This window comes from Girardinichthys multiradiatus, chromosome X (genome assembly GCF_021462225.1).
Source record: "Girardinichthys multiradiatus isolate DD_20200921_A chromosome X, DD_fGirMul_XY1, whole genome shotgun sequence".
Taxonomy (NCBI): domain Eukaryota; kingdom Metazoa; phylum Chordata; class Actinopteri; order Cyprinodontiformes; family Goodeidae; genus Girardinichthys; species Girardinichthys multiradiatus.
In genome coordinates, this window is record NC_061817.1 from 27,340,555 (window position 1) to 27,367,665 (window position 27,111).

At 42.0% G+C, this 27,111-nt stretch overlaps 1 protein-coding gene across 2 annotated transcripts in view; it reads right to left on the minus strand.

Annotated features, from left to right (window-relative positions):
• The window catches only part of LOC124863433 (sphingosine 1-phosphate receptor 2-like), a 31,531-nt gene extending 5,103 nt beyond the window's left edge, over positions 1-26,428 (minus strand). The window contains exon 1 of one of the 2 annotated variants that reach the window (XM_047357803.1): positions 26,318-26,428. The gene's annotated coding sequence lies outside the window, so the exon portion shown is untranslated. Of the gene's footprint in view, positions 1-11,446; positions 12,208-26,317 lie in introns of those variants that run through there. The other variant, XM_047357802.1, reaches the window with a different exon arrangement.
• Positions 26,429-27,111: the final 683 nt, after the last annotated feature.

The window sequence follows — 27,111 nt, forward strand, 5'->3', positions numbered from 1 at the left end:
TTGTGTTGGCCCAGCCCTTCTACCTGCCATGCGCCATTCGGAGGATTCCCCGTGGTGATTGGTCAGCCGCAGTACAAACTCCCTGCAATGTAAACCAACCCCCTCCCCCCCATCATCCATGCCCTGCTCCTGTACACCTCACATAACTCTTTGTCAAAATTGTGCCCCAAGTTTGACCCAGACACGGCTGTCACACTTGCAGACAAAACTTGTCAAATATCCTGTCATGCTTTTCCTGACAGACAACAGAAACGGCTTTAAATAAACTGGGTTGTAGTGCTTCACCCAAGCAGTTTAAGTAACAAAAGATGTTTATTTTAACAATTTTAAAATAGTGTAGTCTTTTGCTTTTGCTTTTTTTACCACACAACTTCAGATCTTCAAATAAATGTTAAAGTAAACAAATATAACCTCAGTAAGAACAAAAAGAAGTTTCCAACAGAGATTTTAATAAAAAAGCTATTCAAACAACCTATCCTTATGTGAAAAAATAATTGCCCCCTAACGACTGGGTGCGCCACTTTGGCAGCAACGATTGCCTTTAAATGTTAGTGAAGTCTGGCTATTACTCTTTTAAATCTAGAGCAATTTTGGCCTACTCCTCTTTGCAGAATAGTTTTAATTGGGCCACACTGGAGGGTTTTCAAGGATAAATGGCCAGTTTGAGATCATCTCATTCAGATTCAAGTCTGGAGTGATTTTTTTGTTTTGTAATTCAGAGGCGTACTTGCCTGGGTGTGACTACTGAAACTGGACTCAGCTTTTGTGGTTAATCACAATTTATTCATGATTAAACGTAGTGAAGGTGGATACTTTTCACACGGGGCCGGGTGGTTTGGATAGTTTTTTCCCTTAATAAATGATTTATTCATGTTATAAATATGTAAATAAATGTTACTCATGTTATCTTGGTCTGATATAAAAATTTTGTTTGATTTGAAATATGCAAGTGTGCCAAAAAACTAAATCTGTAAGAAGGCAAATGCTTTTCTGTAGCATTGTATACAACAAAACCGTGTCACAGTAGTGTTACAATTTAAAGCGGCAAAGTACGCAAAGGTAGGAAGTACAAGTTTATAATATTTGGTTGGATCTAATTCCTACATTAATGATGGAAAAAAACGGAGTATCACTGGTTTGTATGCACTGTAATACGGCTGAAGATTAGTGAGACTATAGAACTCAGCATGCTGCCTGAATTTGATCACCTCCTACTAAACGTAGTTTAGAGATGATAAACACCTTGAGAGCAAAGATATAAACCAAGAGATAGAGTTAAAGGAAGTCAAAGAAGAGACAGGATATCCTCTTCAAAAAGACAACATCAAGACTACAGTTCTCATTTTAAAAAAAGACTCAAAGATGCTCTTGTGGTCCACATTCCCATGAACACAAGCCACCAAATGGTTTGTCTCTGTGCAACAGCTCCGCCCACTTTTTAAAAGCACGCATCACTGCAAATGCATGCATTTAGTGCACAGATTTTTATTTCATGCAAAAGGTGAAGCAAAACGTTTGCTGCGGAAAGCTGGCTCTTGCTATCTGTTAATCCTATCAGGAGACACAGCTCCCTCCATCAACATGGGATTGAAGAGTGCACAAAAGGCCTTAGGTGCTTTCCCAGAAACACCCGATAAGCCCCTATTAGCAGACTGCCCACTCTCAATAATACAAGGCAACACCGCCTCATTACACCGCCTGCGAGCGTTGAACTACACGTAAACCTGACTCCACTTTCTCCTGGTGTAAAACCTCTCCCAAGAGCTAGGCTCCTCACTTTTGAGCAAGCATTGCCACATTTCCATCTCATGATCTCCAGCAACTGTCTTAGATAAGAGATAAAGCTGAAATTTAGACGGTTAATATTTGCATCGTATGTTGTTTGAATTCAAACGTTATTACAGGTTGTTTAGTCAAATGAGTCAAGTCAAGCATATGCTGCAGATCAACAGTTTGTGATCTGAAACATAACACATCTGCTCCCATCTGCTCCTCATCCTTCCTGCACACAAGCCATTGTAGTGACAACAAACAGAACCAATCCAGCTTCTGGTAATCTAAAGCTACTGAAAAGGGAGTCACTTTGGACTTTTAAAAGAACATTTTCTTTATGTTAGGATTATTATATAAAGATATTAATTACAGATGACGTATGTTTATCTTCAATAGTTTAATGGGTTCCTGCACTCCATAAGAGACAGTAGGCTAAAAGACACTTAATTACATTTGGTGTAATAAACAGAAATCAAGTAATCTACAATGAATAACCAGAACCCGACTACGACTGGGATCATCAAGTCTTTCTCAGTTTCACAAGCTAATGATAAAAAGGTTCATCATATTTGTAATAGAACTCTGTGTAAGAGTCAGCAACCTACATCTTTCTCCTTCCTTTGCTTTTTCACATCCTACATTCTTATGCTGACCTGGGATTTCCTTTCGCCATGTTTTAGTGAATTAAAATGGACCTGAAAATGTACAGTTGAATCCAGAAACTTATATACCCTGTATAAAAAAAAAACACACAGGGGAAACCTTTCTCTCAATGTGTTACATGAAATCAGACTAAGTTTTTCCTGCTTTAGGTTTTTAGGTTAGATTTGCTAAATGCCTCAAAATGGTGCGACTTGGGTCTAATGTTTTTGGTATCCACAAAATGACTGAGATGAGGGCTTCGTGACCGCCACTCAAAAACATTGATTTTGTGGTTCTTGAGCCATTTTTGTAACTAATTTGAAAGTATGCTTTGTGTCATTGTCCATTTGCAAGACATATTTATGCCTAACCTTCAACTTCATGGCTGATGTCTTCAGATTTTGCTTCAATATTTCGACATAAGGTTTTTTCCTCATGATGCCATCTATTTTGTGAAGTGCATTCGCACATTTTACACCAAAACACTTTAATCTCTGAGAAACAGAACCCGTCTGCTTCCTGAAAAGCATGATTGCTCTAAACTCCCATGCTTTTTAAACTTGCATATAATTGTTTTAATAGATGCATCTTATATTCAAGAATGAAGCAGACTAGCAGAGCTACACAATTCTCTACAAGCCATCTTGAATTTTCTTTACATTATTTCCATGATGACACACAAGGAAGCAGGCGTGACTTAATTTAACCTATCAGACGATCACAAAGTAGGTTATCTAAATTTTTAAAGGCATAGTAACGCTAGTGCAAAGATTTGTAAAAACAAAAAAAACAAAAAAATCTGATTGTTCTGGAAAATAAAACAGAAATAATTCTGGTGATCTCGCAAAAAATAAAGGAAAGGCGAGGTCTGATTTAATATCAGACAGTAAAAAAAAGGTTGTTTCTTTTTATGCCGTGTGTGTAAATATCTGACTTCAATTTCAACATGAGGGAACACACGGTGAGGCACAAAAACTCTCCTGAAAGGAAGATTCCAAGTAATACATGCAGTAGTCATAAAGTTTCCCCAGTCAAGTGTTGGCATGCCCCCCTCTCTCTCACACACACACACACACAAGAAGAAAACACAGTAATTTCCACCACAAAGTTTTACCACAACTTCCACAACAATTCAGTGTAAAATGTATGCTCAATTTGTCTCTGCTCTCCTTCTGATTCTTAAACTGCATCACGATGGTGCCTGTGTCCCCATCTGCACCATGGATAGGTCAGTCCTCCTGTGGGGCACTCAGAAGACCCCCAAAGGCAGGCTTTTGTTTTTCTATTGAATTGCACCACAGAATCATGCTATGCAACCAGAAAGCACATAGAGTTACTGCCTGCAGCAACTCTGTGCTGTAATATCCATCCCTGAAACCCAGGCCTCCCACTGTGTGATAAAGTTTTTACATAAGCACAGCCAAACTATTGATTATTCAATGGCAATTATTCGTTTTTCCTGCCATCCTCTAACAGCATTTGGGGGGAGGTGAACTTGGGTCACTGGTGTGATACAACTGTGGCACTCCACATCTGCACAGGTGGAAAATGTATCATCTATAAGATCCACAAAACCAAAGGCAGCTCCTTCTATGTCAGGAGAGCCTGAATCTACTTGCAGGTGTTGAGCTTATCTCCATTTACTTGCAACACAGCAGAAAAATATGTACTGATGATAAAAAAAAAACAACAACTGTCACAAGGATAAAAATTATCATCATAAGTCTCTGTTGTTACAAGAAAGTCAAGCAGAATTTCTTACAAGGATGCAAAGTGAATGTCATCTTACCCACAGCAGAAATGCCTTCGAGAGCTCAAACTATTGCACCATTTTCACATATCCAAAAAAAATCACTAAAAGAAGAGTTCAAAGTCTTTGTTTGAGTTCAAAGTTTAAAGGTTTGATCTGTTCATCTGGACATCTTCACGATGTTACCGCAGACGTTGAGACAGTGATATCTGAAACGACAGAGACAGGGAGTCTCACACATTCTAGCTGTGATTTTCCGCACACTGCGTGTTTGCAACAGAAGCAAGAGGATAAAAGGGTAGGAAGTGTTTTTTTTCTAAAAGGTCACAAGAGACAAGCAAAAAGTGAAGGAGAAGTGTAATCTAGAAGGATGGTATGTGTTTAAAAGCTTCAAAATGAAACGGGGCTTTGCAACATCTCATATTTTTTACCTTAGAGAGGAACCTCAATTCTGTGAGTATTAAACAAAAAACAACCAGAGCAAAGAAGAGTCTGTCCCTAGACTAAACTGAAGACCTTAATCACATCCCTATTTTAAAATAGAGAAGTATGAATTTTAAATTTGTATCAATACCATAGGTGCACCAGAGCTTTTGAATGAGTGAACCACTTCCTTTTTTTGTATCAGAGTAAATTGTTTCCTCGTGTTTTTTGTTTATGGCAAATGTTTAATTTTAGCCCCACACAGTATGCCTTCCTCTCCTTTGTCCTCTTTTGTGTACATTCAAGCTTCACAAATGCAACATATAATCTACAAGACACTGGGGCAGTGTGTGTCCCCAATACGTGGGGTTTCATCATATAATTAGGGATTACCCTTTCGCTCGTCAAACACTTTGACAGTTTGGGTACAGTCGCTTATGTGCTATCCAATCTGTCAGTCTGCAGCACAACATTTTTATCTATTTATTTATTTTACTTCTGTTGCTCTGCAGGCAACATCTCTGCACCTTGGCAATTCTTTATTTATTGCTGATACTAATGAGGTTTTAAGAGCAGCCGCAAGAGAAGATAAAAACAAAGCGCTGTGTAAAAAGGGGCATCATGTAGCCCAAAGAAGTAGAGGGGGGGGGATGCCTGCAGAGGCAGTTACAATATTACGGTCACCCGGTTAAAAAACATTCACGTTCGTAAGTTTCTCTGATTTGCATATTTCTATTTAATGCTGAACCGATTTCCGAAGCCACACCATTTCCACCCCGACACCCCCTCCTCGCTGCGCATATTTTAAACTTACCACAGAGATCAAAAGACGGGGGCCACAGAGAAGTGATTAAAGGCACATCAAGACGGATTTATTTGGCACACATTTGAAGGAAGCCTGTTCTTAAAGCCCTCCTAAAAGTCTTCATTACAGTCCTCGTGTGTCGTCAGTTCTCAATTCAGAGGACTATGGAGCTTTGCTTTACAAAAGAACATTTTCCAACACAAGTTAAAAGTGTGTGTGCGCAATATGTTCAGAAAAATTGTAAAACCGTTGTTCATTTGTACATTTCCTCAGCAGACAGGAAGTGATCTCAGGTGTGTAACTGTCCTGGGGTTTTTACAGCATGCCATTTGAAGCGGTGCAGAATTTTGGTTTGCCTCTGGAACAAAGGTCGGCCCAATGCAAAAAGTGCTGATGTGAGTTAGTTAGGTTTGCGTGTTTGAAAGAGGGCTTCTGTTAACCGCATGCTAAACATTGGGACTCAAGTGTGTTAGATGTGCACGTGATAAGCCCACATCTCCACTTTGCAGAGTTTCATTTTTGGCACCTTTTCTTCAAACACCAGCAGATGAGTTGCAGAGAAAATGGTAGGTCAGATGTGTGTGAAGCTCAACAACAAGTGTGTGGACTAACTTGTGTTTGATCGGATCTTCACTCACTCTGAACTTCTCACACCTTCCAATGTTCTTTAGAGTCGGATCTCTTAATGAAGGGTTTTCAAGCTCCTTAGGTGTCTTTTGTTTTGCCTTTTCTTCTCCAATTCTACATTGTAGATAGACCTTAACCTCCGCCCATTCTCAAGTTCTCTTGCTTTGTAGGGAAAGCTGTGAGAGACCTGAATATTTGTTGCATTGCAAGCCATGACATCAGATATTATGTGTATTTTGTAAGTCCTCACGGTTGTTCATTAAACTGATTTCGCATTGATTAACAGCCTTGTAAACAACACAGGGACAGAAAAAATAAATTTAAAAAAATAATATTGGAGAGCAGTCAATTGAAAATTACAAGTAACATTTAGCAAAGAACAAGAAATCACAGTGCATCCCTGACTGCATTTACCTCATGGCAACTAAAATGAATTTGAGCCCTCGGTCTTTCCTTTTCATTGGCTGTTGTATGAAACACATTTTTAGACTCCTCTGGCAAACACAGATCCATTAAACAAAGTACTGTTTTAGTAGGAAAACCACTGTTGCCTGGAGAGGGAACATTGTAATGTCCACACACTCTACCGTTGTTACGTAGAATTTTAGGGATTATTTTTTTATTTATCAAAAAAGAAGTTTGGGGATGGAATGTAAAGATTATTTTGCTGAAAAAAGCAAAATGTGCGACTGCCCCCCCGTTTACCGAGAAGCCTACTCCCCTTTTCCTTGGTTTATATCAAGTTTCAGGTAGTTTTCAGTATTTTTCAATCAAGACAGACAAAAATATGTACGTATTTGTTTACTCTATTTATGATTGAGCAAAAATGTTTAGATTTTGTGAGAAATATTGGATTTTATTCATATCTTCTAGCATTTCAAAAAGAGGACAGGATTCAAAAATTGCCAATGTTGCTATTTAGAATTTTTTGTAAAAAAAACTTATGATACATTTAAATCACTCTGCTTGAGGTTGCTTCAGGTGAGTAATTAAGGTCAGTAAAGGATTAACTACATACTCCATCACTGCTGAAAATCATTGACATAAAGCTTGGGTTCTGTCCACCTTTTTGTCTCCATTGTCACTGTGGCTGAATGAGAAAATGTAATGTTCCCAAACAGCATGCTTTACTGATAGCTGGGAGTCCTTTCTTTGCTTTGTTTTGGTGTCACCTTTTAACGGAGATTTGCAAACTTTAGTTCTGCATCTGTGTAGGTTTAAAATAAGGCTGTATCCGTTCATTACACGTGTGCCCCGAACACAAAAAGGTTGCACTGAGAACATTCTGTGCAAATACTGTTACACTCCAGTTCACATACAAAGGAAAACCTTCATCGTTTGAAAGTTCTGTTAACAGACTCATAATTTAAAGTTCATTTCTTCATTCCTGTTGCTTTTGTCTTAGCTAGGGCAACATTCCAAGTTTAGCTCTATGAGCCAGTATTAGCCTTTTTTCCCTATGTATGCTAGTGAACGTGCCTTCAGTGGAATGTAAAGTGCAAAAAAAAAACAACCAAAAAAACAATGCAAAAAGGCAAAAAAAAGCAAAAGCAAGCATTGACAATATCAACAGAAGGTCAGAGGTTGTGGAAGGTGGGCCCCAAATTAAATTCTGCAAAGAGCCTCATACAAGCTTGGACCGACTATGTATGGCAGATTGGTCGATGGTAAATAATACTGTGGTGCAGCATTTTAGTGGAGAACAAGGCAATTCCTTTACTCTGACTGCCTGACATGACTCATCTAAAGTGGACGCGTTTGAGCCATTGTCAATTACATAAACTGCATCCACTTCCACTAAAACGATCTGTTCTAAGAGAACTGTCTGACCTTTGTTATGACCCTCCTTGTGGGTGGCTGTTGGTGAAGCTCCCGGTGTCTTCAAGCATCCAAAGACTTAAACCATTACTCACAAAAGCTCTAAGCCTGGTCTGGTTTGAGTTTACTTTTAAAGCCTGTTAGTGATTAGAAAATCTAATGAGGAAAGGAGCTCATGAGGATGAGAGGTAAAGTAAAATCTCTAGTTCCAAACAAAGGCTTCAGCAGACTAACTGGCTTTAGATTCAGAAGATTCAGCACCCAAGAAGACTGTCTCCAACATATTTTGGGGTCTCTGGAGGTGGGGTTTTGAAGTAATCCTGCCGAGTTCTCCAGCTGTACAAACAAGGTGAATGCATAACAAAGACTTCCACTAGAGAAACAAAGAAGTGTGGTGTGCAAGTAACAGCAGCATCTTCATATGTACCTGCTCGCAAAGAATCAGTCATGAATGGGCTCCAAAATGACCAGAAATCAGAAAACCACAACATGACCACACTGATTAAGGCTGCAGCCAGAGCAGATGAGTTGTTCCCATCCAGGTCATAAATCATAGCACAGCCTAAACAGTGGTTGCAAAGTACTGCTGATCCCATCCAAAGCCACAGCACAAGCCAGAATCTCCCCATTCAGTCTACTTGCCATTGTACCTGGAGGAAGTATAATGTCCTTGTCTACATCTAACTCTGAACAGTGTCCCAGAAAAATACTCCTCAGATCAAACAGTTTTCCAACTAGCAGCTTTTTGGGATTGAGGCTCAATCCAAGCCTAAAATGTGAGGAGGAGGGAAGAGTTATCGTCATGCTAGAAAGCATTAGGAAATCCTGGCACGCTGCTACAAGCATCAGTGGCCTGCCATGGGGGGTCTTATGGTTTATTCCAGTACTCTAAGTGGAAAAGCAATGTAACAGGACACGTTTATACTAACGAGTTCTTTCCAAGGAATAAAAACACCTTCATAATAGCCAGAGGCAACTATTTCCCCACCAAGTGTAGTTTATGTAATAATCAAAGCCCAACCTTTATATCCATGAAGGGTTGTTTTCAAAAAGAAAAGACAGGTAAGGCGAGTGAGTGTTCATCTGTATTCTTCTACCTGCCAAGGAAGAGCGAGCACCTTCTCTCAGTTGTGTTTATAAAAAAGCAAAGACCGCCATATTTATACATCTGATTGGAAACACTCCTAGCTCCTGGCCATGAGTCAGAAGACTACATGCTGTCAGCTGTGTTGTGACTTGCACTTTAGGAGCTTGCGAACATTTGGCTCCAGCTGCCACACCCAAGGAAAGTGTTTTTCTGCTGAGAACCAGCTTGAACTGTTGGCACACAGAACCTAGAAAGCTGTTCAATATCCCTGCATAAACCACCCAAAAATCTATGCACATACTGCTGCTTTTTTCCGTTTTATCTGAAAGGAGAGACCTCTTCCAATGACCTGTTACTGGTTTTATTTACCCAGGTAAAACTAGGCAAGCTCTGGCAGGTGGCTCCATGCAATCACGTTTCATGCAATCAAGTTTCAGAGTCACAGCTCATCTAATATGAGTCAATAAAACGGTGAGTGAAGACAACAAAAGAAAAGTCAGACTCCCAGAGGAAGAGCCTTCTCGCAGCTTCCTATAAACGAACCGCTCCCAGGCTTGGGCTGAAACGTGAGTGTCCTTCGGGGATGGACACCACCCACCAAAAACCCATCCCACCCTTCAACCCCCTTGTGAGATGCGCCAATAAAAAATGCCACAATTCTAGTTCCCACCACTTAAAGATTATTAATTTATTTATCCATGCCGGCACTTATACATCTATTTATTGATTCAACTCATCTATTTGTCTAAATTTCTCACGCTACCCCTAAGCAGTCCCCCCTGAGGGGACTCAAATTACATGAGTCAACTTCTAGAGAAATACACAGCCACTGTACAGCGCGTGCTGGGCCAACAGGAACACAGATCCTGAACTCTGAGGTAATGGCCTGCTGATGTGAGTCAAAAACCTGGCTCTTCTGAGCCTAATATGAGTGCTTCATGTCTTTGAGAGGCTGCTTTGAGGTGAGAGGTTGTGATCAAAGTCTTAAAGCTTTTCCCAGTACTCTCCGGAGGGGGGCTCCAGGGAGGGTGCAGTGCGAGTGCTGAAAATCCAGACAGCAGTCAGGTCCAGTGGGGTGGCGGGTGTTTTTCAGGCCCATTGAGCCATGTGATCACATGAACCCAATATTGATGGACATGTGGCCGCATTCGTCTGCCCCGTCTCCAGCCAGTCATGTCCATAGGTGGTCAAGCATGCACAAAACAACGAAAGCAGCCCTTGCACAACCACTTCATCACTCAGACTGTTGACAGCCCGTTCAACACTTGATAGTCTTATCCAAACTCTGCTGGCGGTGCTTCCTCTTCACCTCTCACTCTTGATGTTATCACACTAAGATGCTTGCTTGTACTGAACAAGCTATTCAGCATCCCTTTGTGCTTGACTTGTTTTATTTTTGTCCCCTTACTGCAGCTGAGTTTAGATAGTGCTCTCACAAGCCTAGGCAGTTTCAGACAGATTGTTAATAAGCTCCACACTGTGCAGAAAGAACCAGGCTGAGCACAGCGTAGACGTTTTTGTTTTTTATCAGGATAGTAAACATTAGTTCCTCTGTCTTATCATCTTATTGCACCGTGACTTGAGGATTCTCCCAGGACGCCTTCTGGAGTGCTGACACCTATGTATCCTTCCTTAGCAAGGCAATGTTTTAAAGGAAAATTAAGCCTGTTCTGGCCATTTTCAGCTGCCAAGTATAAACTAAAATGACTCAACGTCTATGGTGACAATGTCTGGATAAAGATATTGTGCAATGTTTATTTCTGGGGAAAAACTGTGATCTGTTAGGTCACTGCTTGCAGAATCTCTGAGCTGGAGAGCTCTGAGGAGCCCAATTCCAAACCCCATGAGATTAACTCCAGCACACGGGGATAATGGGGGCTTTTGTCTTATTAATACAGCCTTTCAATACAATGCTTTCTTTAGAGTGACGGATGAACAAGCCTCAACAGCATCGGACAGGGTCAGAGGGTGGGGGTGGGCAGAAGGGGGCGCAGCATGGAGCCGTGAACATGCGAGGCCCCTAAACAACTTTACAGCTTACTGCCTGCAGATGATGCAGCAGGCTGTCTCGGCCGCCCTGTACGGTGGACATACGTATGTATGAGTAGGTACAAATACAGTGTTTTCATCAAAAAAGCCCATTGTTTAGCAAGCACAACTGTCACATGGGACCCACGTAGCCTACTGGCTGCAGCAGCGTTTGTAACTGAGAAGTGCATGGGCGCAACTTAACGTGGGCGATCGGTGCTGTCACAGAAAGGTTTAGTTCGTCACTGGAACATTTCAAGAGTTTATCGTGACTGGGGATGTTCAGTTGATCATTGAACGCGTTTGACTCATCGAACGGCAAATAAAGGCAGAACACTCTGAAGATAAAGCGTGACTGTGAGCCGTAAAATCCCCCCCAAAAAACATTTTATTCAACACGCACTATGTACGGGAAGCCCGGATCCCTTTGTTCGCTTAACTGCAGCACATGTGTTGAATATAAGTATATATTTGAAAAGAGCGCACAACTTACCCCATGAGAAAGAGAATGTGGAGCAACAGAAAAACTGCGTCCAAACGTGCTCCCAAGAGTAAAAACGCTGAAACAAATGTTCTCTGCTGTTCTCCTCACCTCTGGTGTGGAGAACCATCGATTACAATAAAAACTTTAGTGGATGATTAGACAGCATGTCTTGTCTAGTCTGTGATTACTCAATCCATTCCGGTCTGTACAATATCACAGAAACAACGTTCACCAGAGAGTGCAACGATTCCTTCTGAAATGAGAAGTTATTCGAGCCACACAGACGGGCAACCGACACAGAGACATTGAATGGAGGGAAAAAAAAGTAGAAATCACACTTTCTCTTTTGTCTTTCCTAATCCGGCAGTCCGTGTGCCTGTCCTGAAGCTCACTGGGAACAACAGCTCTACGGACTGAGGAGCTTCACACAAAAGACTGCGCACTCGCATACAAACACACCCACACGGCAGAGATGGTGTGTGGAAACCCCATAAGATTCACGGTTTACGATTTTAGAATAACAGCGCAGATTGGTCGGCAGCAATTAATGTGGAAAATACGGTTTAGGCCTATTTCAGGAGGTTTTCCCCACTTTGCAGCACACTAAATGAAATCCAGATGTTACACCTCCTCTTCTTCTCTTTTCCCAGGACCATACTTCTCAAACTGTGTCAAGTATGACCGGTGGTGCATCACTGGTACTCAGAAAGAAAAGGCTTTGATATGAATTCATTACAAAGTAAATGTACTCGTCGTACTCGTCGTCTTCCGCTTATCCGGGACCGGGTCGCGGGGGCAGCAGACTCAGCAGAGACGCCCAGACGTCCCTCTCTCCAGACACCTCCTCCAGCTCCTCCAGGGGGAGCCCAAGGCGTTCCCAGGCCAGCCGAGAGACAAAGTCCCTCCAGCGTGTCCTGGGCCGTCCCCTGGGCCTCCTCCCGGTGGGATGTGCCTGGAACACCTCCCGAGGAAGGCGTCCAGGAGGCATCCAATATAGATGCCCGAGCCACCTCAACTGGCTCCTCTCGATGTGGAGGAGCAGCGGCTCTACTCTGAGCCCCTCCTGGATGGCCGAGCTCCTCACCTTATCTCTAAGGGAGTGCCCGGCCACCCTACGGAGGAAGCTCATTTCAGCCGCTTGTATCCGGGATCTTGTTCTTTCGGTCATGACCCAAAGTTCATGGCCATAGGTGAGGGTAGGAACGTAGACCGACTGGTAAATTGAGAGCTTTGCTTTTCGGCTCAGCTCTCTCTTCATCACAATGGACCGGCACAGTGCCCCCATTACTGTGGCAGCCGCACCGATCCGTCTGTCGATCTCCCGCTCCATTCTTCCCTCACTTGTGAACAAGACCCCGAGATACTTAAACTCCTCCACTTGAGGCAGGAACTCCCCTCCAACCTGAAGAGGACAAGCCACCCTTTTCCGGTCGAGTACCATGGCCTCGGACTTGGAGGAGCTGATCCTCATCCCAGCCTCTTCACACTCGGCTGCGAACCGCCACAGCGCATGCTGTAGGTCTTGGCTAGAGGGGGCCAGCAGGACCACGTCATCCGCAAAAAGAAGAAACGAAATCCCCTGGTCCCCAAACCAGACCTCCTCCGGCCCTTGGCTGCGTCTAGAAATCCTGTCCATAAAAGTTATGAACAGGACCGGTGACAAAGGGCAGCCCTGCCGGAGTCCAACATGCACTGGGAACAGGTCCGACTTAGTGCCGGCAATGCGGACCAAACTCTTGCTCCGCTTGTACAGAGACTGGATGGCCCCTAATAAAGGGCCCCCGATTCCATACTCCTGGAGCACCCCCCACAGGGCATCACGAGGGACACAGTCGAATGCCTTCTCCGGGTCCACAAAACACATGTGAACCGGTTGGGCAAACTCCCATGAACCCTCGAGCACCCTGTAGAGGGTATAGAGCAGGTCCAGTGTTCCACGGCCGGGACAAAAACCACACTGCTCCTCCTGAAGTCGAGGTTCGACTATCGGTAAATGTGATCAAATTAACTATGTGATGTGTGTCCACTGTGGCCTCATGCTTGTTGGGGATAAGAGATTGCAAAAAATTCAATTACTCGATGTTTTAAAGGGATTTTAACTCTATTTTAATAAAACTAGGACCAAAATGGAAAATTTTTAAATAAATATATTTCAACTGATTGGACTATTTCAGATTGAATATTAATATGAGCTACAACATTTAATTTCCCTTTGGAATATCTCAATTTGAATTTCAATTGAATTTGATTCATTGTATATTCCTGGATAACAATTGGCTCTTTTTCTCTTGTAAAGTACCTCAAGAAGACATTTGTGGTGAACTGGCGCTTTACAAATAAATTATATAGAAATTACGTGTTGTCCAGAAACTTCCCAAAAGAGAAGTGTAGTGGAAAAACATCTGAGAACGTCTACCTTCTGAAACCATCTGTGTTTCATTTGCCTCTGAAGTCGAATGACATCATACCCAACTTAACCATGTTCCAGTAACAAAAACGGAAGCCTATTGAATTTCTGTATTGTGTATTGATATATCAATATGCTCAGTGCCAGCCATCTATATAAACTGTGCATTGAAATCCTGCAGCAGCATGTTCACGAAAGGGGGTTTTACAGTACAGTGCCCGAACTAATTGTCAAATGTTTCAATTCACTGTTTTTACTGCAGCTATGGCTAGGTTTTATAGGCAAGGTAGCATTATTGGATTTAGAATGTTGCTGATTATTATTATTATTGTTACTATTCTTTGTTTTTATGACAAAACACAACAAACCGAAGCAATGTGGTACTGCTGTATAAAATATCTATCAAGATGGTGGTATTTGGCAAGTCCTGGGGTGGTGCTTGCTATAAAACATAGAAAACCATTTTCTAGCAGATCACAGTGTGATGATTACACATTTGAATTCCTCCTGGCACTGTTTCCTTTTGCAGAAATACCATGGCATTGATATGAATTAAATTGTATGTTGTTCAGTGATGAAATATGTTTTTTAATCCAATTTGAATTGGATTTCTAATCCATTTTATATGGCTTTAGTTGTAATACGGGTGAGGTGAGGGTAAGTCACAGCGTAGTAGTCATCAGTACTACCTTTGAGACTGCAGGATCTGTCTAGAGTAAAAAAGGCCTCTATTCGACCTTCTTTGAGGAGATACAGGGGTTGGACAATGAAACTGAAACACCTGTCATTTTAGTGTGGGAGGTTTCATGACTAAATTGGACCAGCCTGGTAGCCAGTCTTCATTGATTGCACATTGCACCAGTAAGAGCAGAGTGTGAAGGTTCAATTAGCAGGGTAAGAGCACAGTTTTGCTCAAAATATTGAAATGCACACAACATTATGGGTGACATACCAGAGTTCAAAAGAGGACAAATTGTTGGTGCACGTCTTGCTGGCGCATCTGTGACCAAGACAGCAAGTCTTTGTAATGTATCAAGAGCCACGGTATCCAGGGTAATGTCAGCATACCACCAAGAAGGACGAACCACATCCAACAGGATTAACTGTGGACGCAAGAGGAAGCTGTCTGAAAGGGATGTTCGGGTGCTAACCCGGATTGTATCCAGAAAACATAAAACCATGGCTGCCCAAATCACGGCAGAATTAAATGTGCACCTCAACTCTCCTGTTTCCACCAGAACTGTCCGTCGGGAGCTCCACTGGGTCAATATACACGGCCGGGCTGCTATAGCCAAACCTTTGGTCACTCATGCCAATGCCAAACGTCGGTTTCAATGGTGCAAGGAGCGCAAATCTTGGGCTGTGGACAATGTGAAACATGTATTGTTCTCTGATGAGTCCACCTTTACTGTTTTCCCCACATCCAGGAGAGTTACGGTGTGGAGAAGCCCCAAAGAAGCGTACCACCCAGACTGTTGCATGCCCAGAGTGAAGCATGGGGGTGGATCAGTGATGGTTTGGGCTGCCATATCATGGCATTCCCTTGGCCCGATACTTGTGCTAGATGGGTGCGTCACTGCCAAGGACTACCGAACCATTCTTGAGGACCATGTGCATCCAATGGTTCAAACATTGTATCCTGAAGGCGGTGCCGTGTATCAGGATGACAATGCACCAATACACACAGCAAGACTGGTGAAAGATTGGTTTGATGAACATGAAAGTGAAGTTGAACATCTCCCATGGCCTGCACAGTCACCAGATCTAAATATTATTGAGCCACTTTGGGGTTTTTGGAGGAGCGAGTCAGGAAACATTTTCCTCCACCAGTATCACGTAGTGACCTGGCCACTATCCTGCAAGAAGAATGGCTTAAAATCCCTCTGACCACTGTGCAGGACTTGTATATGTCATTCCCAAGATAAATTGACGCTGTATTGGCCGCAAAAGGAGGCCTTACACCATACTAATAAATTATTGTGGTCTAAAACCAGGTGTTTCAGTTTCATTGTCCAACCCCTGTAATAGTGTCTTCAGTCATTATCTTGTAAGTCATCCCTAGTGGCAGTGATGTCATGCATCTGTAAAGGCGAGGGGCTTCCTAATGTTCTGATGTATTACTTAGCTCGCAAAATATCTCTTCCTGGCTTCTGTGCAACAGATATGAGTTTTCATTTGGGATCTGAGGGAGCTGCTTCAATATTTATGAAATTTCCCAAATCAAAAAATTAGGAATTTTTTTGCATGGCCAATTTATTTACTGTATTTCACAACAGCGAAAGGGGAAAATGAAAGGTTTACGTGACAGCATGCGACTTTCATATTCTCTGACCACAAACTAAGAACAGGAAGCAGATGGTACCGCTGAAAAGATCCTTATACATCTTGGTTCCTGCTCTGATTCATATTAGACTAAATGATGTCAGATAATGTCAAAGGAAAGTACTTTTTTACTTAGTTCATCACACAACTCACCTATAGCTTTAGTGCTGTGGAAGCATCGCATGAGTAAATACAATTTCCAGATGAGACATTGTGTGTCACTTAACAAACAATTTGAATAACTTTTGCTCTTGTGCTATATATTTACACTTTCTTGCTGAGACAACCTGTATGAGGGGTCAAAGTAACAAAAATTAACTTGAAATGAATTGAAGGTGTGAAATACTGAACGTGGTAAATATGATTCTGTAGGATTATTTTCAGGCTATGTGTGGTGACTATTTGTCAAAGGAAACAAATCAACCAAACTAAGGACTTAACTCAAAAATTCACTGATGCGCACCATGGGTTTGAATAATAGGCTACTGGTTTAGGCAGCAACCTATTATTCAAAAGAGTCAAATATACAAACAAAAGTATATCTTTTCAAAAGTTTATTTCAACAATGGAATCGGGCACCTTCTACTGAAGAGGGAGGGAATACTGCTCGGTCGGCTGATAGCTGCCTAAGCGAGCTGGCGCCGAGAAACGCAAAACATCGTCATCGTCTTCTGATTTATCCGGGACCGGGTCGAGGGGGCAGCAGACTCAGCAGAGACATCCAAACGTCCCTCTCCCCAGACACTTCCTCCAGCTCCTCCGGGGGAGCCCAAAGCATTCCCAGGCCAGCCGAGAGACATAGTCCCACCAGCGTGTCTTGGGCCGTCCCCTGGGCCTCCTCCCGGTGAGACGTGCCTGGCACACCTCCTGAGGAAGGCGTCCAGGGGACATTCAGTATAGATGCCCGAGCCACCTCAACTGGCTCCTCTCGATGTGGAGGAGCAGCGGCTCTACTCCGAGCCCCTCCTGGATGGCCAAGCTCCTCACCCTATCTCTAAGGGAGTGCCCGGCCACCCTACGGAGGAAGCTCATTTCAGTCGCTTGTATCCAGGATCTCGTTCTTTCGGTCATGACCCAAAGTTCATGGCCATAGGTGAGGGTAGGAACGTAGACCGACCGGTAAATTGAGAGCTTTGCTTTTCGGCTCAGCTCTCTCTTCACCACAACGGACCGGCACAGTGCCCCCATTACTGTGGCAGTCGCACCGATCCGTCTGTCGATCTCCTGCCCCATTCTTCCCTCACTCATGAACAAGACCCCGAGATACTTAAACTCCTCCACTTGAGGCAGGAACTCCCCTCCAACCTGAATAGGACAATCCACTTTGACCAGCAATGAATCAAGGGAAATTGTAGATCACGCACTACAAAACTCCACTGTCGCACCGGGGCTGCTGCCGTATGTCGAGCTACTGGAAGTAACAAAAATTACACTGTGAACGTGATGAATGATAAAACTGAAGTGGTAAAAATGGAGGCGCTCAAATCAAGGCAGTGAATGAAAACGAGCAACGTTAAATTTGATAACATTAAAATTTATAGCATTAATATTTACCATGTTATCATTTTAATGACCTCCAAATTCACAGATTCTAATTTTCACAGATTTTCACATATTAATCATGTGTTGGGTTTTACAGCACTCAATTTTACCACGTTCAGTATTTCACACCTTCAATTCATTACAAGTTAATTTTTGTTACTTTGACCCCTCATAACCCTGTGTGTAATCCATTGTTACTGAATGTATCCATTCCAGCCTCGCAATGATTTCGTAAGTATTTGTTCTTCTTACAGAATAAAGAAAGAAAGCAGGTTCACTGAACTAATGGCTGTTTTACAGAAAGCCTTTATGGACTGCCTTGCCCACTGTCCATGGAATTACCATGGCACAATTTCAGGGGCTTGCTCAGCTAAAGCTGCCCTGTTGCTCTCATGTCTCACTAGGCCTTTAGGGGAGGGGTCAAAAGGCCTGACCTCACTTCCTGTTGGGGCTCCTCACAAACATTCCATTGTCTGTGAGAATGTGCACTGGACTCGGGGGACTGTGCACATCTGGCAGCTGTACCCACCCTTCATCCCTGATGAGTGTTACTTCACATGCTAGCGGACATGTGGTCCTTTACACTGTGGGACGGTACTGTTTTTATGAGTCTTGCCTGCTGAGACGACGCTGATGTTGCATTTTAGTGAAGTGTTTCTACAATAAATGGAGTTGTTAACTAAGAATACAAAGGTGAACGAGGAAATGTCTTGCCTAATTAACTCTTTACTAGAGCTGCACTTGGGTTTCTCTACAAATTAGACAGGAAACTGTAATGATTAATCAGCGATAGGTGTTCTGGTAAGCAGATTTTATTACTGTAAGTGCTGACACAGACAATTACATATCAAGAAGCCTTATCTTTCACAAAAGGGTGTTTTTTTCTATGTGCAGAGCCATTCGTTTAAATGTACTCTCCACATTTACCAAATGAAGTAACTGTCACGTAGTTCAGCTGAGTTGTGGTCTCCCAACCTACAGTTGAAGGGCCGTTTTTTCCCATATGCAGAGCCGTTCGTTTAAATGTACTCTCTGCATTTACCAAATGAAGTAACTGTCACGTTGTTCAGTTGAGTTGTGGTCTCCCAACCTACAGTTGAAGGGCCGTTTTTTCCCATATGCAGAGCCGTTCGTTTAAATGTACTCTCTGCATTTACCAAATGAAGTAACTGTCACGTTGTTCAGTTGAGTTGTGGTCTCCCAACCTACAGTTGAACTTGACAGAAACCTGACAATAACCAGGTTTTATGCTGAAGACATATCTGTGTTTGACAGCTGAAGCAATCATTTCTGCAGATCTGAGTTCAAAGAGAAACAGACCCCAAAAAGGCAAAGTGGTCTGTGCAGCTAAATACTGAGCGTTCCTCCTTTTAGACCCAGGATTACACTGGGGAAGTCATTAACAGCACATACGAACTGTTCTCAGGCTCTGAGTCTTGAGAGGTTGGAAATTTCCACCCCTTGTTTACCATCGTATCTACAGTATATAAAGATTAAGCACAGATACAAGTGAGGTAATTATGAAATAAAAATAAATCCTTTTGGCTCCAGTATGCCACACTGCCAGCCTAATGTTTGTTTTTAGTTGTACCTGTGAATTAATGATATATCTGTGCCCTTGTGTGTTTGCTAATCCATCTGCACAAGAAAACATTGAACTGTTTCAACTACAAACACACACACACACACACACACACACACACACACACACACACACACACACACACACACAGAGGAGTTGTGTAAAGATCTGCCCTCACTTTCTTTTCCAGATAAAAAGGAAATGCACCGCAGACTTCCAGAATCTTCATTCTCTGCCCTGACAGTCACACCGAAAGAAGGTATATATTTTTGTCGCTTTTTTGAAGATCATGTGGATCAGAATTGAGTTGGACAGTGTGACCAAGATCCCCAAAAAACAAAGAAGGAAATGTGTCATGCTTGCACATGACAAGTTGTTTTTTACAGGTCCTTCTCAAAATATTAGCATATTGTGATAAAGTTAATTATTTTCCATAATGTAATGATGAAAATTTAACATCCATATATTCTAGATTCATTGCACACTAACTGAAATATTTCAGGTATTTTATTGTCTTAATACGGATGATTTTGGCAAACAGCTCATGAAAACCCAAAATTCCTATCTCACAAAATTAGCATATCATTAAAAGGGTCTCTAAACGAGCTATGAACCTAATCATCTGAATCAACGAGTTAACTCTAAACACCTGCAAAAGATTCCTGAGGCCTTTAAAACTCCCAGCCTGGTTCATCACTCAAAACCCCAATCATGGGTAAGACTGCTGACCTGACTGCTGTCCAGAAGGCCACTATTGACACCCTCAAGCAAGAGGGTAAGACACAGAAAGACATTTCTGAACGAATAGGCTGTTCCCAGAGTGCTGTATCAAGGCACCTCAGTGGGAAGTCTGTGGGAAGGAAAAAGTGTGGCAGAAAACGCTGCACAACGAGAAGAGGTGACCGGACCCTGAGGAAGATTGTGGAGAAGGGCCGATTCCAGACCTTGGGGGACCTGCGGAAGCAGTGGACTGAGTCTGGAGTAGAAACATCCAGAGCCACCGTGCACAGGCGTGTGCAGGAAATGGGCTACAGGTGCCGCATTCCCCAGGTCAACCCACTTTTGAACCAGAAACAGCAGCAGAAGCGCCTGACCTGGGCTACAGAGAAGCAGCACTGGACTGTTGCTCAGTGGTCCAAAGTACTTTTTTCAGATGAAAGCAAATTCTGCATGTCATTCGGAAATCAAGGTACCAGAGTCTGGAGGAAGACTGGGGAGAAGGAAATGCCAAAATGCCAGAAGTCCAGTGTCAAGTACCCACAGTCAGTGATAGTCTGGGGTGCCGTGTCAGCTGCTGGTGTTGGTCCACTGTGTTTTATCAAGGGCAGGGTCAATGCAGCTAGCTATCAGGAGATTTTGGAGCATTTCATGCTTCCATCTGCTGAAAAGATTTATGGAGATGAAGATTTCATTTTTCAGCACGACCTGGCACCTGCTTACAGTGCCAAAACCACTGGTAAATGGTTTACTGACCATGGTATCACTGTGCTCAATTGGCCTGCCAACTCTCCTGACCTGAACCCCATAGAGAATCTGTGGGATATTGTGAAGAGAACGTTGAGAGACTCAAGACCCAACACTCTGGATGAGCTAAAGGCCGCTATCGAAGCATCCTGGGCCTCCATAAGACCTCAGCAGTGCCACAGGCTGATTGCCTCCATGCCACGCCGCATTGAAGCAGTCATTTCTGCCAAAGGATTCCCGACCAAGTATTGAGTGCATAACTGTACATGATTATTTGAAGATTGACATTTTTTGTATTAAAAACACTTTTCTTTTATTGGTCGGATGAAATATGCTAATTTTGTGAGATAGGAATTTTGGGTTTTCATGAGCTGTATGCCAAAATCATCCGTATTAAGACAATAAAAGACCTGAAATATTTCAGTTAGTGTGCAATGAATCTAAAATATATGAATGTTAAATTTTCATCATTACATTATGGAAAATAATGAACTTTATCACAATATGCTAATATTTTGAGAAGGACCTGTACACATTAGTATTTCTTGACAGAAGAACGAAATAAAAATGCATCCAATTGCTCTTCCTTTTGCTTTGCTGAAATAATTGCAATGAAAATAATTAGTGCAGACAGCAACGGGGGGAGATTCAGTCGCTTCTTCCGAGAGCTGCCTGGAGTCGGGCCTGCTTATCTTCCTCTGTACTCTAAACATGGGGCTTAACCTGCATGTCTCTGCTGCTCACAGCTTTAGAAGAAATCCATCCACCCTGCAAATTGTCTTCAAACCCCCTACGCAAAACAAAAAAGAAAACAGGAAAAGCCTGCAGAGTTATCTTACTGCTTTTTAGGAGTTTTTTTATTCCGACACATTAGAACTTGATCTGTTCATTGTGCAGTGTTGACATCTGAATCATTGTCTGTGTCCTGATCATTTTATCTGTTCACACTAAAAACAGATACGGATCAGATGCGTTTCTGTAATGTTAAAATAAGCTATGTTTTTAGGGCTAGCAACACATAATGGTATTAATATTCAGCAAAACATTAAATCTATTTTTTAAAAGAAGGCATTTTAACTGCATGCCTCTTTTTACATTTTACTGGTCTGCCCACTTGCTGGGACATCTAACATGTGTATAAAGTTAATTTATTTGCGCCATGGAGCCTGAAAAGTTTGTTCCCATGGTCTACTTCTGTAAATGTCTGTCTGATTTTGGTGTTAAATATAAGTACTGGGTGTTGTTTTTAAGATCTTCTGATTCACTCAGGGAAAATGTGATAATGGACAGCAAAGCGTGGGGCCCCCAAGGTTGCATTGGGGGTTACAGTAGTGACTTTTGTGGCTTCCTGCAGATTATCACACTGTTTGCACAGGCTTACTGAAGTACCCTTATCACAACAACTCCAAATCCATGCAATTATCATGAGAATCTTTTCATCAACTTTATAACCAGAAGTCTGCTTTCACTCTGTACAAGCAGAAGGGATGCAAACCCCTTCTGCCCTGTGGTCCAACTGTCATTTAATGTCCCTGACTGCAAATGTAACCTCTGTCTATGAATAATAAAAACAACCTATCTGTTTTTGTGCTGGGTTCTTCTTTTGTTATACCAAATAAAGAATGTAAAATCTAGTTTTGAAAATACGTGTTGTCACGATGTTTTGTCACATCTGCAGCTGTCACATAAGACATCTCCTTTCTTCTTTGGCCTCTGTGGTTAAGGTGGTATTTCAAAGAATGCTCCATGCTCTCTGAGGTATGAAAAAGTACATGCTCACAGATGTTTCACATCCCTCACTCACAGCAAGACAAAAAACAGACCTGCTTCATTTCTTTCTGTTCACACAGAGGATTTTTTTAGATCTTCTGCTAAATGTTGATGGGAGGCGATGGAGGAAATGGAAACTAGACTGTAGATGTCTGTAGGCAGAAGAGTATAGGATGTCAAGTTAATCAGTTGAGTGTGAAATAAGCTTTTGGTAACCAGGGCAAGCATGTACCTATTGGATTTTAACCTGAAGAAGGTTAGACGTTGTAAGATGCTCTCTGCATGTTTTTGCTGGAGGCAGATTGCTAAATATTTGTTTGGAGAAATGCATTGAAATGTGTGCATTTCTTTCCCCGAGGAGACAATCTTCAACTTCCCGACGGCAAGCTGGATCTTGGCGGCCCGGGGGTCAGTGTTCTAGAGGGTGGAGATGGGTGTTGGGCCGTCATAAGATAAGACGGATCAGGGTCGGGCCACTACTTTTATCCAGCTGTTACTTAACGTGAACTTTCTGCCTGTGTTTAAATGTGAGCAATCACAGAGCGGCACTGCCAAAGCTGTAAAATGTACAATAAACAGAAGCACAAAGGACGTAAGGAGAGATGGCAGGAGGGCAGCAGGGGTGTAGATGTCACACTTTCCTGATACACCCTGAAGCCCTGTTGTTGTTAAAGCTGACACAGACGTAAACATGCACACAATGAACATGAGCCAGACCTGGACAGAAACATCACACTGACACAAGGTAGGAGACCAGAGCTTCCCAAAGGGGGGGTGATGATTGCGTCTGTGCAAGAATCGCAGAAAGGCTTCGAAGGACGGATTAAGAGTTCATAGTCGTTGAGAAAATGACATCAGCTTTTTATGATAGCAATATCAGCTCTTTTGATAAAAATTGTGCATATATTTTGAAGTAATTTTTCAATGTGACATTTTGAATTAAGGTCAAACCAAAGAAAGCTCTGTCTCCCTTTCCATGCTTATTGGCTGCAAAGTGTTGTCTCCCTTGTGGTCAAACTTCCACACGGCAGCCAGAAAACAATGCTTTGATCAGCACACATCTTTGGTTCACCATTTCACTCTCCTCCCCAGCTGTTTATTACTGGCTGCAGCTGGAGCACCTCCAGTTGCTCAAGCCTTCACTGCTCTGAGGTCAGACTGACAAAATTCTTCATAGAGCTGCAACCACCCACTGACAGCCGAAGCCAGATGTCCAAAAGAAAATGTCTAAAAAAAAGACGATTTTATCTCACCTTCTGACATTAAATGAGACTAAATGTTTCCTGTTAGTTATGATTACTAAATGGCTAATTGTGAATTATCAGAATAAAGAGCAGATTTACTCAGGATATTTTTCCTTGAACTTCAAAAGTTTAAATATATTTTCTCAGTGTTTAGTAGAATTACTTTTAAAACTTAAAACATTTTGGATATGCCTCTACAAGCTTCTCAGAGAATGGGTGTAACTGAATCAGGTTTGTTGGCTGCCTTTCTCACACACCTGTTCGGTTTTGCCCTCAAGTTTTTTATGAGCTGTAATCAGGGCTTTGTCTACAACATAGACTTATTGTCCATTCATCGCTTCGTAACTCAGTTCAGGGTATTAATAAGATCATGGCCCATTTGTGTCCATGCTTTACCTTCCCACCTGATGTCTTAAAATCATGCTTCATAATGTTTATCTTATTCTCGTGATGCAATCAATGTTGTGAGGAACAATTTTGGCTGAACGAAGGCGCAGTCGGTAGCACTGTTGCCTTGTAGCAAGAAGGTCCTGGTTTCGACTCCTGGCCGTGGGTCTTTCTGCATGGACTTTGCATGTTCTCCCCCTGCATGCGTGGATTCTCTCCGGGTACTCCAGCTTCCTCGTACAGTCCAAAAACTGTTAAGTTAATTGGTCTCTCTAAATTGTCCTTAGGTGTGAATGAATGTGTTAGTCCTGTGTGTGTCTGTGTTGCGATGGATTGACGACCTGTCCAGGGTGTACCCCGCCTCCCGCCCGTAGACTGCTGGAGATAGGCACCAGCTTCCCTACGACCCACTATGGAAGAAGCGGTAGAAAATGACTGATTGATGATGACTGACAAGCAAAACAACATGACAACATAATGCTCCTAGAGCTGTTGTTCTCAGGTTTGCATGCTTGCTTTTTCCCTCCATATGTAGCTATGGTCAATAAGACCAACCACTTTAAATGTAGTTTCATCAGACCACAGGTCATGTGCCCATAAGTTGAAGTCTATGTCCCTGAGTGCATTTGCAAACTGTAAGAATCCTTTTTAGACTGCTTTCAGAATAAGGCATCATCCTCTCTAAATGGCCTTCCAGCTCATGTAGGCAGAAGAAGTGGTTTTACTGTAGATACTGACACTCTCTTACCAGTTTCATCTAACATGTTCACAAGGTATACAGTTTAGGTTCTATGGTTGATTAACACATTCAGAATATGTCTCCTTCCTGAATGGCAGAGACAGACGGCTGGACATTTCCATCATGTTTTTACTTGTATTTTTGTTTTAAACAGATGAATATGGCACCTACAGGCATCTGGAAATTTTTGGAAGTCCACTATTCTCCTCTGGATATATTGGCTGTTTTTTCAGTGATCTATGATGTCATACAAGGAAGCACGGGTTTTGAGGTGTTGCCTTAAAGTAAATCCACGCTTGTGCATCAATTTAGCCCAGATGTTGCAAGTTAATCTACGTGAGGCTTACAAAGCCACGATATCTTATCATGCAATACTTGAAAGTATCTTATTTCATCTGCATGTTTTTCACTTTAAGTCAAGCCAGAATCCAGTTTAAAATCTATTGTGAAACGTAGAGATTTTTTGTAAGATGTTACTGAGAAAAAAAGACTCTTTACTCTGTTGCTGATGACACTTTCTCCCCTTTTCGTTTTACATAGCTTTTTCTTTTTTTTTCAGTTTCTCTGCTGCAGCATCGTTGCAGTGCATTTCCTGACTTTTGGCCTATAAATTTATTTGCAAGATGGCAGTGATAACTGACAAAAAGGAACAAACACTGTTTGTTACAAAAGGTTGTCAAACACAGTAGCTCAAAAACAAGCATGATTGAAATTAATGTCTTTCATGTCCTAACAAGTACAAAGAATAAAAAAAATATTGGCGCTTTCAACAAGTTTCTCAGTATTACTCTTTTTATGCATAACTTATTTGACTCATCAAATGCATATGACTGTTTGCATAAGTGTCCCTTCTTGTTTTCTGAGAGTCATCTTAGAGTCCTGTTTTATGCAATAAAAAAAACAAAAACATGCTTATGTTAATGCTGCTAAGCTAGATAGAGGGCTTGTCAAAATAAAAGCCCTGCATACAATCAAGAAGTAAAGCTTATTAGGTTTCAGGCCTTTTTTGTCTTCAAATACAAGGATGTTGTTGCAAATGAAAACCTATCAGATCAGCTGGCATTTGTGTCGTGAATTTCTCCAATGGTGTTGACATGGTGAATTGTTGCACTGGGTTCCAACTTTCGACAGTGTTCAGAGTTACAACAAACAGATTGTTTCGAAAGGATGGTAAATTTCCTTTTACTTTGAGTAATAGAGAAGGTGAAAAACAAAAAGTCTATTGTGACACTGATAGAGCTAAATGCACCATGACATTTTTTGCAAGCAGGTTTAATAAAGACCCACTGTTTCTTTAATTCAAGAAACGTTGTTAGAGACCATATAAAAAGCATGAAATTGCATGTTATTACCTTCCTTTACATTTAAAGTGCATTTAAACAATGCTAAATGATAATTAACTGCAGCTCCAGATTCCACCTACTTGCATGGGGCCTTCTTTCATTACCAAACAATGCCCGTCCCATTGATCAGAACCATCACATTCTCCCAGATGAAGTCCATAATGAGCCAGCGAGGCTTAAGTGTGACGCCCTTGTACTGACTTCTCCCCAAACACATCTGAAAGCAGTCTAGCGTCAGCAGATCTGATGTGTCTGTGAAAGAGACTCATACAAAATGATGACTCTGAGCTCATGCTGCTGCTTGCCAGCAGGTCTGGTTCTGCTTGCTAATTTGTGAGTCATGCAATAAGAGTCTTCCAAGTGTGCAGAGTGGAAAAGCAGCTTGCTGCATCGCTATCTGACCTAAAGGCATGTATGATAAGGGCAGCATCTTTGTGACAAACTGAAAGCGTTCACTCCCTTCTACAGCTGAGGTGAACGATGGCAAATGCGAAGTCAAAGACGTGTGTATCCACTCATAAAATGTTGAATTTGGCAACACTGCAATGGCCACAGAGAGACGCTTCATAAAAACTGACAAATATTGCAGCTTGATAAGAAAACAAAACTGTGGCATTGAGTAACAATTCACACAAATTCTTTTGTGACTGGCAGTAATCTTAGCAACCTAAAACAGATTAGACATTTTATCTTATGCCAAAGCAGCAGTAGGGCATCTAACCCTCTGGATTTGTGCAAACTTCAAATGTTAATCCATGCCTCAGCCTTTTCTCTGATGCTACACACACAAGATTACCTAGGAAGTAAATCTGAGTTTAGAAATACAAATGGAGCACGCAAGTATGCAATTAGAAAAACCATGACTAAGATTGAA